A 9458-nucleotide genomic window follows, 5' to 3' on the forward strand; every position below is an offset into this window, starting at 1 on the left:
AAGTAGCAAAAGGCCACTAAGTAGATCTGAAGTGATGTAAGAGAGGCCTTTAATGTAGGTGGAGTCAGCTTGCCTCTCATTTGCTTCCTCATCCTGGGAATTTTGGTTTCTCTATGCAGTTAAGTCAGAGACATGCCATCTACACTCTAGGCTCTAAAATTTTGTGAATTTCTGATCTGCTACCATCTTTGTGTTCATGGTTTGATTTTTTTTTTTTGGTACAGGTGAATAATATCTCTCTGTCTCTTTGAATGCACACGGTACACACACACACACACACACATGTTTGTATGTTTTATATGCATGAGTATCATCAGCACGTGTGTGCTATAGCATATATATGGAAATCAGAAGATAACCCTGAGTGCAGGATCTTGCCTTCCTTCTTCTTAGTCAGAATCTCTTGTTTGTAACTCTATGTGCCATCCAGGCTCGTTGGCTCATGAGCTTCTGGGATTCTCTTGTCTCTGCCTCCTGTCTCACTGTAGGATTGCTGGGATTGCAGATGCTCGCTATCACACCCATTCTTATCTGGGCTCCACGGACCCAAACTCAGATCCTTATGCTTACACAGCTAACACCACACACCAAACCTTTTCAGCCATAGGCTTCTATATCATTAATGATATTCAGTCATTTTAGATATTTGAAAATTTTAGAGGAAATGGATATAAAGTTACTCTGTCACGAATCACAAAAACCTCCATGGACATGTGCAATTTTATAAATGACTTACTGGTATATGTAAATTATGCACAATAGTTGGTTTTATTATGATACTTCCATGCATTTACATAATTCATTTCATTACATCACTCCACCTTCCTTCTCTTATCTCCTTCCCACTGTTGCTTATCCCCTTCCTACTTTCACGTCTTTGTGTGTATACGTGACACAGTGAATTTCACTGGATTTGTTTATGGAGCCCATGAACCTGAGCAATGGCTACACCACCGAAGAAAACGTCTGCCCCTTTCCTCTCAACCATTAATTGTATCTAAATCCTAAGAAAGAAGGTAGGGCTCTCCAAGGCCCTCCCCTCTCCATGACAGTATGTTGACAAACTATATCTTATATGGGTAATGGTTCTTCATGAGAACCTCAGTCTTCTTCATCCGACCATTCATTAATTCTAATACCAAACATTTTATAGTTGTTGTGGCATGACGGGCGTCCGATTTACCGTTGGATGAGTTTTGTCGTTACCTGTTCCATCAGGTAACACCCGTATGGGGTGCAGGATTCCAGAAGGCATTCTGAGGTAGCAGCATCTTAGCTGGAACTCCAAGTGTGCATGGGATGTGGAATCAGTTAAGACTTTCCAGGAACAAAGACAGTCTGTGATTAAAGATGGGGAAGTGGGAAAAAAGTGTGTCTGTTCAAGACGATGAACAGCTTTGGTTGGATGGTGTTTGGGGTGGGGGGATATGAAGCTGAAAAAGTTATTTGTGGTGGGCCGGAAAAGCCAGGCAATTGAGACTTTGTTCTGTCCATGGTCATGAGAGTGGGCAGTGAATGCCTCAGGTCCTCAGTGCCGTGAGGGATTAGCCCAGAGGTTGCAGGGTCACATGTGAAAGGAAGTAACCCCGGAAGCTGAGCGCAACTTGAAGAATGTGGCCAAATATTGGAAGAGAAATTGAGGAGCAGCTGGTTTGCAAGTCCAGAGGGTCAGTTTTATACAGGTAACTTTCCTCCTGTCTCACCAGGGCTAGGCCCAGGGTAATCTCTTCCAGGGACTCTTTCTTTACTGCTGCATCCTTGGTTGGCTATGTCAGGGGTCCCTCCTCTTTGCTGCCATGATTCCTGGGTCTGGATCTACCATAATACCTCTTATAGTATACTCTTAAGTTTTAAGTTTGTCTGGAAGCTTTCTGTGTGCAGGACAATTGTTTTATTAAACGCTGAGTCCCCTGAGGTCAGCAGAATCTCACCCATGGTAAATGCTAAATAAATGTTTGTTGAATGAATGGACAAGTACGCCTGGGGATTTAAGCAAGCTTGCTGGCTCTCTGGTGATGCTCAGCAGCCTGTGAGCAGGGGCAGCGCAAGAAGTCGGGCAGGCTGAGCTCAGGAGTCAGTAGAGTGGTCTGAGCACACCAGGCCTTGGGGGTCAGGAATATCAGCAATGGCAGCACAGAGTTAGATACAGGCACTACCTGCATGTATTTAACAGTGGTATGTATGACTCATAAGAGGTGTATTTATGTTCCTTGTATCACAAAACTGATGACAATGTTGGCCATCTTGCAATATTCATGTTATAGGGGTACTATTGGGGATCTGGTCACACAGGATACTGAAACAGAGAGTCGCAAACCTATATATCCAGCATCACATCCAAGGCTGTTCCAATCTCATAATGCATGTGCTTTTCAGATACATACACATGCTCAGATGATGGGTGAGCACAGACAAGCCTTCACACACAGAAGTGCACACAGATGCATAAACCCCCAGACCAGAAACTTTAACAATTTATTCTGTGCAGGTCTTCCAAATACCCCATCTCCCAGGCTGTCAGCCTGCATGAGTTGCTGTAGGAGGAGGGGAAAGAACCAAAGAGACTTCTTGACAGCTCCCATTAGCTGAAATACGAGGTGAAAGAGAATGAAATAAAATTGGGAATGAGATGACAGGGTTTTCTATCTGAAAGAAATGTTTGCAAGCCATTGGCCTGATTGCTCTGCATTCGTCACCCGCGGCAGCCAGCAGGGCCCCTCTGTAGGTCCCTTTCTCATGGTCACTGGTGAGGCTATCTTTTTGGGAAGTGGATGCCCGCACCTTGTCACTTCAGACAAGTGGTCGATGAGCTTGGGGCCTAGGTGTGGTTGTCTTCAGTGTGCTCTTCACACTGAGTTCCACTCCAGAGTACTCCCCTTCCCAGTTCCTTCTTCCCGCCCAGTCTTCACCTTTTATCTTCTGGGACTTAGTTTTCCATTTCTAGCAAGTTCCTCCACTCTAGGATTTTCAACATTCAGTGGTTCTGCCTGCCCCAATCACCCGCCTTCCCAAACTATCCCACATTCCACACTCACCTCCTCCTTCGGTCAGACCATTTTCCAAGCCTCACTTCCAGGAGCATTACACAGGTGTCCTTCTCCTTGTGCTCTACCTCCCTTGAGCCCAGGCCTAGATTGTAGGAGCTTTTGTGGGTTTAGTCAACTTCCTTATCCCAAACCAATCTCTTCCCTTTCTTATAATCCTTTACTCAGGAGTGAAGGAGAGGCCAACGTTTGTAAGGCCCAGGGTGTGAAGAGACACAAGGACGTTGAGAATGAAGACAGGGCCATGTGAACCAGCTCATGCCTCACAGGCGTTTCTTTAGTTCTTTCAGAAATCATTTCAGCCCAAGCAAAGATGCCTCACTTTTCCACCTTCTTCATCCTGGAATGCTGAAGGAGGACCAAGAGATACTGCCATATCTCACTGGGTTGTGCTATTAAACAGGATTTCTCACATCCAGCTTCACTTTCCAAACCCTTTAATTCTTACCCTCCTTCGTGGGTGACACTTTCAGTCTGTGAATTACCAACTTAACCGATGCTGTGTTTCCTACAGATTCTCCTTCTTGCATCAGAGAGAACCACTCTTCTCTTGCCCACATTCTCCCACACCCTCATTCTCCTGCACATAAATCTGGAAGGATTAGCTATTGTGAACTTTCATGGTGACCTTGGGGAAGTCTAAGCTTCTGTGTTCTCAGCTACATCTGGAGGAGGGATTGTTGTCTTTGAGAGTTGCTGTGAAGGTCAGCTGAGAGAATGTGTGCAGCTCTCAGCACACAGTGCTGGTAGTAGGACTGTCTTCACCTCATCCTCTGGGTTCCATGTTATCCCTGCCCAGGTCAGTCAGTGCGTGCCCGGCCTTCATTGCATGCTAGGCCCTCTTTAGCTTCATGCTTCCTATCAAGAAAGAAAGGAGGCATGCTGAGTATCTTCAGACTATTTAGGCTGAACAGGAAGGATATGTAGCTACGCCTCTAACTGATGGAGCAGAAGAAGGGGCAATGGGCTGGAAGCCCCTCTATTGTCTGGGCTGTTCGGTATATACTGTGTTCCCTTTTTTATTCTGCTCTCCACCTCCATTGTTCCTGCCTGCCTACCTTTCTCAGCACATGCCACCTGGGGCAGGAATGGCCTCCACCCCACATTCACATTCGCATTCTCCCTCGGTGCTAATGCTAACTCCAGGTCTGACTGGAAGCCTGAGGCAGAGACAACCTGATTGTCGCAGGCTGCCCAGCCTTCGCTGACACTCCCCCAGTCATTTTAAGATGATCTGTCTTTGCTCTCGGCTCTTATTCCATACACTATCCCAAATGGCTTCTCCATTTTCATTGTTTCAGGGACCATATTAATGATTCCAACAGCCCAGCTCTCTCTTCTCTCAAGCTCGAGATTTATAAATCTAACAGTTTACTGATGTATCCTTTTTCCTCTGGTCCTAGAGACACAATTTGTATGAAACGAAGCTCATGCTCTTCCATTCACCTTCATCCCCAGTCCTGTCTATTACGTGGTGGCTCTCCTGTGCCCCACATATCAGCAGTGAGCGCTCTGCTATCATCCTTAATATCTTCCCCACTCCAGTCCCTATATCTAGTCCATTATCAAATTTATGGATTTTCTTTCCTAAATCTCTCAGAATCATTCTTCTTTTCTTTATCTTCTCGGAACACCCCCACCCTAGTTAAAACTATTATCTTTTGCCTGGATTAAGCCATTGCTTCTTAGGTTCTTAACTTGTCTGTTCAGGAACATGTTTGCTCTATCGGCAATATTCTGGCTACTCTCTATAATTGTCTAGAAGAAACCTTAAAAAAAAAAAAAAACTCTACCACAACAAACAATCCAAAACCACAAAGTTGATAAAGCTACTTTAAAATTCTACTTTAGAATTTTAAAGCCTAAAATTCCTTAATTCCCCTTGAGTTTAGAATGGAATTCCAGGTCCTTACCACCCTCACAGGCCTGCCTGTGCTTCCAACCTCGTCTTTTGGTATGCCTTTCCTTTCCCCATTTCTGTCACACTGGCTTTAATCAAAGTCATACAAGACAAACTTGGCAGAAAAAAAAAAAAAGGTCTGGGCACTTCTGAAGGGTGCTATTAGGTTTGCAAGGGTCAGTAACACGTGCTGGTGTCGTGTGCTGCTGACATGAGCTGATGTCATGTGCTGGTGAGATGTGCTGGTGCCATGCTGGCTGTTCTCTGGTTGCCTTGGCTTACTCAAGCGCCAGATCTCTAGGAAGGTAGAAACCTTGCCCTCCCATCCCTCCATCTTCATCCTCTGCTTGTCCTACTGCTCTCAGCTGAATTGCTGCTTTTGCAAGGGAAGATTCCTTGTCAGGTCAGCTTCATCAAGCTCTCGCTATCCTGTCCTGTGACTGTCATCCAGAACACTCAATTGCCACAGTTGAATTTTATCGTTTTATCAAAATCTAATGAATGTCATTCTCTAAATAGAGGATGTAGTCAGATAAGAAATGATTGTATCTATTATTTTCTCACTGTAATCTCACTGGTTAGCACTATGATTTGTATTACTAAGAGTTCAATAAATATTTGTTACATGCATGACCAGTCCAGCCTGAATTGAATCCATGCTTGGCTCATCACCCTAGGCTGTGGAGATGGGGGAACTAAAGGCAGGGAGATTAAACCTACTGAGTTTTCAGAGGCATCAGGTACTGCCAAGGGCTGGCTGGCTACATTAATAGATTGGAATGTTGGAGAGCTTTGCATTTACAAGTCTGAGTATCACCCTATAGATTCAAGATGCATAAATAAATGAGCAAGGATGATAATACAGAGGAAATGATGGACATGATACCATCAGAAGATGGCCTGCCACTCTTTAACTACATTGATACAAAGAGTGTGCATATATTAATTTTTACTTTGTGATTTTTACTTTGTGGGTTGGCTCAGAGTAGAAATTGACAGAAAGCAGAACGCGCAAGGGAGTTTTTTGGTATGTTCTGGCTTCCATACCAGTCTGTCAGGATTTCCCACATAGTCAAGCTGACAGGTAAGGATATCTTCTTCCCATGGGCATAAACTAATTTTCTTCTTGGTTCTGAGATGGTCCACCTGTCTGTATCCAATAGCAGGTCTCAATGAATGGAGTCTTACTGCACTACCAGGCCTGTCTTCTGAGTCACAGAGATGAAGGCAAATCTGCTCCTAACTTCACCCTCAGTCTGAAATCAGTGCTGCACAAGCCTTGGCTGAGAGACCTTCTAGCAATCTGGGTAGAGGATACTTTCCACCAGAGTCAAGTCTTCAGAGAGCAGGTAGGCAGGACTGAGGAAACAGGTCAGGCAGGAATAGAGAAAGATGAGAAGAAATGGATGGAGGGTGGGAGAGAGGGGAAGAGAGAGGAAGAGAAGGAGAAAGGGAAGAAATTAAGAAGGAAGGGAGTGACAAAAGGAAGGAAAGAAAGGAGGGAAGTCAAGAAGAAGAAGAAAAAATGATGGAGTGAAACACGTGAAGAAAGAAGAACAGGCCTGCTGGCACAAGCCTGCAATCCCAGAGCTAGGGAGACTGAGATTGAAGGATGACAAATTAAAGGCCAGTCTGGGCAATGTAGGGCGACCACCTCAAAACAAAAGTTTGAAACAGAGCTGGGGAATATATCTTGGTGGCGGCTTGCTGGCCATTGCCAGCGCACTGCTCAGTACTTGGGGAGGGGTTATAGAGAGGACAGCAGGCATGAAGGCAGAGAAAAGAAGGGAGAAAGAAGACTGGGTCCCTAGTCCACAGGCCAGTCACTCTTTTAGTTTCGACTGTTGTAATAACCTTCCTATGGAGCAGAAATGCTCTGGGCACGTGGTTTTTCTTTTCTACAGTAGTTTCTCATTTGTCTTCCCTGTCTGAGGTGAACATCTGTTGAACCAAATTGATAACAATAGGGGAGCTGTTATTGACAAGGTGTGGGTGGATCATCCATCCAGATGCTTCAGGGCTTAGACTTGAGATAGGTCCTGGATTCTGAGCAAGAAAAGGCCAAGTAGGCAGGCTGGGTGATAGGCTAGATGGAATTTTTAGTTTCTCACCCCCTTAGCTCCTGCCACCACCCCCCCCCCCCCGCTTGTCATTCTGTATTTGTTTTTCCTTGGTCTTGATTCGCCTTCTACTGCCCTGCCTCCTTATCCAGGCACGATGTTACCCAGCACCATTCCAATTGTGTACATTAAACTTGACGGTGCAGCCATGGTCTGGCTCACACTTACTTCAGCTACTAATCCAAACACTCCCATCTGCTAATGATAGGTGTGCTCGTGTCAAAGAAAATCCGAGAGCAAGGTACACTGATTCACACTTTCGCTGACCACTGGCCAAGCCTTCATGTTGCCTTCCTTTTTTGTCTGTCCATGAACTGTGTGCTCTGGAGCCTCAGCTTCTGGGATCATCTTTTTTTCTAGGGGCTTCCTAAGTAACTGGAGGGCCTGCTGCCCTGAGTGCCTGCCTGTGTGTTTTCTACATTCTATAGTGTCCATCTGGGACCACACAGCTGTGGACCCCAGGGTTCCTAAAGCCCTTTTGCCTCCAGCCCTTGGGGCACAGGAAGGACTTTCCGGCCAAAGAGTATTTTTAGCTGTTGCATCCCCCTGAGGCCTATTTTTAGCATTCAGCTGAAGTTGAGGCAACTTCTCTATGGTCAATGGGAAGGGGGTGAATAGATCCTGCTTGGCACATTGTCTTGCCAGCCCAGCCAAGCTGGCATAGCCCCAGGCAGAATAATTACAGTAGTAAAATCTGGATTTCACAGCTTGAGCATCACCAAGGCTGTGGGGAAATCACCATTTGGGGGAGTTTATTTTTCTCTGCACAGGATTTGGAAGCTCTCTGGTTCCATAGTGTTCTGTGGTATAATGAATGAAGTAAGGTTCATAGACAATATAAAATAGCCAAGGAGAGAGTCAGGAAGACATAGAACCTGGCAAAGAGACCAAGGGGTTCTGAGGAGAGGCAGAAGCAAAAGCCCAGATGACTGGAAGCGGAGACACATCTAGGCCATGGGTTAGAGGGGAGTATGTGGGGACATGTACAGACCAAAAGAGAACCAAATTATGGGGATGGCAAAAGGCAGGAAGAGAAGACCAAGCCTGGCAGCTAAGTTTAGGGAAGGCTTCTAGTGGGTAGGATAAGACCCCACATTCTCTCCAGAAATTGTCTCTTAGAGTGTTTGTTTGTTTTTCAGCAGCAAAACTTGGCTGGTTCCCATTTTTAGAGTGACAACGTGAATGTCCGAGCAGCTAGCCCAGGATCCTATGCAGTTTCAGTGGTGGAGGACTCAGGCTCCGTCTGATTTCAGAGACTGCACTCAGCCACCATGCTCAACAGGATGGGACAGTAACGCACAGACACAGGAGGGAGGGTGGTGGAGGGGGTACATCACAGCCACGGCATCTGGTGGGTCGCTTGAGGCTGATACTTTCTCTGTTTCCTAAGGAAGACAGCTCAGAAACGGGGACCATTGATCGAGGTGTCAGTACTGAATTATAGCATTTCCCCGAAATGTGTGTCATGCTGATAGGGTCCCTGCGCAGAGGCGGCCTGACATGCTTCAAACTAGCAAGCAGAGTGATTGCAGCCCAGCTGTTTCTACTGTTTGGAAATACCATCTTCTACCACGTCATTAAGCTAATTGAACAGGCCAACTTAGGAAGGCAGTGGGGCAGAGGGGCAGGTGATAATAGCTTTGGGTTTGCCCACTGTCATTCACAGCCTGACCTAATCCTGCCCACTGCTCCTCTCTGGAACTGAGATCCACCATCCCTAGCCAAGGCCATGGATGATAAACGCTATGCAGAGAAAGGAATTGTTCTTTCTAATGATTTTCACCTCCGAAGATCTCAGCCCCAGCTGGAGCTCCCAGTTCATCTTTCTACATTTGTTGAGGCTTCAGCCAACATAGGCGACAAGAAAGCCATTTCCAACAACAAGGGCGGCCTGTGTTGACAGCGGTCATAAGTTATCCTTTCTGTTCCCAGTTCTGGTACCTCATGTACCACGTACCCATCTGTCTCTATAAATCTCCCACGGGAGCTGTAGCTGCCTCAGCTGAGGGTGCCCTGTGATTCCCTCTGGCATTTTTAGGAGAGAACTGTGGGAGTCTACCATTCAATACCACATACCTGAATCAGAAGATAGTCACAGCTGGACACACAGAGAATACGGTCCAGACTCTCTTTTATCCTGGTCACGTGTTGGAAGTGAACTTGTCATTCACTCCTATCCCCTGGGAACTTTTGCCAGGACTTGTTTTTCCTTTTGAAAGAGGAAGATGCCTTCTAGAACACCTGCCCTTAGGGAGGTGACAGGCCATGTTGGAGGCAGGACAGATGAATGTGTAGCTGTAACAATCCAGTTGTTGGGATATTAAGCCTTGTTCACACTAGCTGGGACATAGATCATAAGCCATTTGGTGGCACCAACAGGTGACTACAGTGGTG

This window comes from Psammomys obesus, unplaced genomic scaffold (assembly GCF_907164565.1).
Source record: "Psammomys obesus unplaced genomic scaffold, mPsaObe1.curated_primary_1811, whole genome shotgun sequence".
NCBI classification, from domain to species: Eukaryota; Metazoa; Chordata; class Mammalia; order Rodentia; family Muridae; genus Psammomys; species Psammomys obesus.